A 3575-nucleotide genomic window follows, 5' to 3' on the forward strand; every position below is an offset into this window, starting at 1 on the left:
CTGTGTGCTAAAAATATTCATTCTAAGCTGGTGCCTTCGCTGTGCATAAGAATTCCTGTGGGAGAGAATGTGTAGAAGGCAAAATAACCAAAATACAGTCCAGTGTTGGATTCACACTCGCATCCTGTAATTTCTTTTCTACCAGAGCCAATTAATTTTCTTTTAGCCTCAGCTGATAGTTTTCTTGGACTATTTAAGTCCTTATCACCTCATAAGGTTTTAAATAAATTACTTAGCTCTTGAGCAGTTAATCTGATTGTGGGCCTTACCAATTAATATTGCCCAACAATTTTTAAAAAATTATTTATTTATTCACTTTATATCCCAAATGTACCCCTCCCCACTTCTCCTGGTCCCACCCTCTTCCAACAATTTTTTGAAAATTATTAAGAGTTTGTAATTGATCTCTCCTGATCAGTACTTTCTGCTGTCAAATTTTCTGTAGACCTATGTTATATTCTAGATAATTAATAGAATTTCCTGTTTGTATTTTTTTTCAGAAGCGATTTGTAATACCTAGAAAGGCAAAATTCTCTTCATCAAATGTTTTTTCCTAAGGTATGTGTCTGAATTAGCTAGTAAAATGTCATCCATATAATGGTAAATTATAGCTTGAAGAAACGTTATGAATTATGGACGTAAGGTAGAGCTATTTACACATTCCTTGTTGCAGCACACACACACACACACACACACACACTACCCCCCCACACACACTACCCCACACACACATACACACACTACCCACACACACACACACACTACCCCCCCCACACTATGCCCCCCACACACTACCCCCCCCACACACTACCCCCCCCACACACACTACCCCCCCATACACACACACTACCCCCCACACTACCCCACACACACACACTACCCCCCCACACACACTACCCCCACACACACACTACCCCACACCACCCACACACACACACACTACCCCCCACACACACTACCCCCACACACACACACTACCCCCCACACACACACTACCCCACACACACACACACTGCCCCCCCCACCCACACACACACTGGTGCCTTTTAACAGGTTGAGCATTATAAGAAGGCAGTGCAATAACAAATTTTTCTTTGTCTTGTTCTTGTAAAGGTCTAATTAAAAAAAAAAAAAAGCAGCCTTTTAAGTCAATCACTACAATAGGCCACACCTTAGGTAATAAAAAGGATTCCAGGCTGTAAGAGCCCATTGGCTGAATCATCTTATTTATGGCTCTTAAATATGTTAGCATTCTCTACTTTCCAGATTTCTTTTTAAGAACAAACATAGGTGAATTCCATGGGCTGGTAGATTCTTCAGTTTGTTAAGCATTTAGTTGTTCCCGTACTAGCTGTTTTAGGACCTGTAATTTTTCTTTTGTCATGGGTTATTGTTTCACCTATACAGGTTTGTCATTTAGCCATTTTAAAGGTAGGGCTAGTGGTACATTTGAAAGACCAACACTTGTCATGTCCTGCTTAAAATATCCACTCTAAGATCCCTGGGACTGTTCTTGATAACACCTTTTCAGTATTTTTCTCAGAAGCATTTTTTATTTTACAGTTTACTTCTGAGATTGTAGGAGTGTTAGTCTATATCTTCATTGCTGCAACAAATCACGTCCCCATAAATTCGTGGCTATCTTAGCCAAATATGGCTTTGGTTTTCCTAACTGACCTTCTAGCCCTATACACTTAAGCTATCTCACAGTTTGTTTTACCCGGGATAAAGTTCCAACCCCTAGAAAGTAAGCATTTACCTCCTGAAGAGAGCAATTTGGAGGCTATGATTTTGGTGAAACTATTGTTACATCTGCTCGCGTATCTACCATACCTTTAATTTCAGTATCATTTATAAATACTTTCAGCTTTGGGCTCCGCTCATCTATAGCAGCTTGCCAAGGCACTTGTTTTCTGGTCTCTCCTGGGCTTCCTGCTTTGTCTGCTGCAGCTGCTCTGACCTTACTATCTGGGCTGCTGGCATCTATATAGAGAGCAGTGCTGTTTACTTGCTCTGCAGATGAGTTTCTCCACTGCAACCTAAAATGGCCAACTTGAATTTGATATGGTGGCCTGCAAAAGGCTCCCTCGGGCATTTCTAGACAAGGGGTTACCTTGTTTGTCCCTTGTTGATCTGCATTCGTTGGTCCAATGCCAGCCTTTGCCACACCATCTGAGTAGTCCAGAAGGCTTACCTGAGTCTTATTTCGGAATTACCTTGGCTTTGCCTACAATTCCTTTTGAAACGAGCTTGCTTGCCACAGCCAAGACATTTGACAGTTTGATTTTTCTTAAAACCTTCAGAGATTGCTTCTCTTATTCAAGTTGCACCATATGTATGAGGTCCAATATCAGCGGCATATCTACTCCGTTGATCTGTCTAATCTTGCCTTTAGAACCCTATTCGCCTTTTCTCGTGCAGAATTAGCATTTTCAAAAGGCAAAGATTCAATTAATACTTGCCTAGCTTCTGAATGTGATGCTTTTCTGTTGACAGCTGAAGTCAATCTTTGTTAAAAAAAAAAAAAAAAAAAAAAGTAGTGGGCCAGGTGTGGTACCGTACCTTTTAATCCCAGCACTCAGGGATTGCTGTGATTTCATGGCCAACCTGCTCTATAAGGCAAGTCCAGGACATCCAGGGCCACACAGAGAAACCCTGTCTCAAAAATAAAAATCAGCAAATGCTTCTTTTTTTCTTTGTATAACTTCATTCATTCATTCATTCATTCATTTTATATCTCAGTCATAGCCCCCTCCCCCCTCTTCTCCCAGTCCACCACCCCTCCCTATTCTCCCCTTCCCCTATTCCTCAGAAAAGGAAGTCCCTCCCCCTACCAACCCATCCCAGCTCATCAAATTGCATCAGGACTGAGTGTGTCCTCTTTCCCTGTGGCCTGGCAAGGCAGTCCCACCAGGGGGAAGTGATCAAAAAGCAGGCAACAGAGTCCATGTCAGAGAAAAATACGGAATGCTTCATGAATTTGCATGTCATACTTGGTCAGGATCCATGTTAATCTTCTTTGTATCGTTCCAATTTTAGTATATGTGCTGCTGAAGTAAGCACACCTTGTATAATTTTTATAAATGATGCAAACCTTTTTCCTGTTTCTTCAGCCTTGCCCCAAGCACTTAAAGCTGCCATAGGACACAGCACCAAGGTGGTCTTGTAAGATTCAGTCTGAGGGCTGGAGAAATGGATCAGTGGTTAAGAGCACCACCTGTTTTTCCAAAGAACCAGGGTCCAATTCCCAGCAACCACATGGCAGCTCACAACCATCTGTAACTCCAAGATCTGACACCCTCACACCAACACACATAAATTTTAAAAAAGTAAATAAAATATTTTTTAATTATTAAAAAAAGAAAGTGATAGTTTAAAAAAAAAAAAAAAAAAGATTGAGTCTGCATTTCTACCTCAGCATGTTGACTTTCAGCTACCAGCTAATCTTGGAAAATACTGATGCTCCTAGCCCCACTTTTCTGTTCTGTCTCTTTAGCATCTTCCTTTCACTGTTGTAACCAAGGACCAGCTTCTAATGTTGCGTTTGTCATACTTTTCCAGTCTCAAGGAATTGC

General features: G+C 41.2%; 1 non-coding gene across 1 annotated transcript; it reads right to left on the minus strand.

Moving 5' to 3' along the window:
• Nucleotides 1-2956: 2956 nt before the first annotated feature.
• On the minus strand, nt 2957-3063 carry LOC127186231 (U6 spliceosomal RNA). The gene has a single exon (XR_007830375.1). It is a non-coding gene; the product is annotated as a U6 spliceosomal RNA (small nuclear RNA).
• Between the last annotated feature and the right edge of the window lie 512 nt (nt 3064-3575).

This window comes from Acomys russatus, unplaced genomic scaffold, assembly GCF_903995435.1.
Source record: "Acomys russatus unplaced genomic scaffold, mAcoRus1.1, whole genome shotgun sequence".
Lineage (NCBI taxonomy): Eukaryota > Metazoa > Chordata > Mammalia > Rodentia > Muridae > Acomys > Acomys russatus.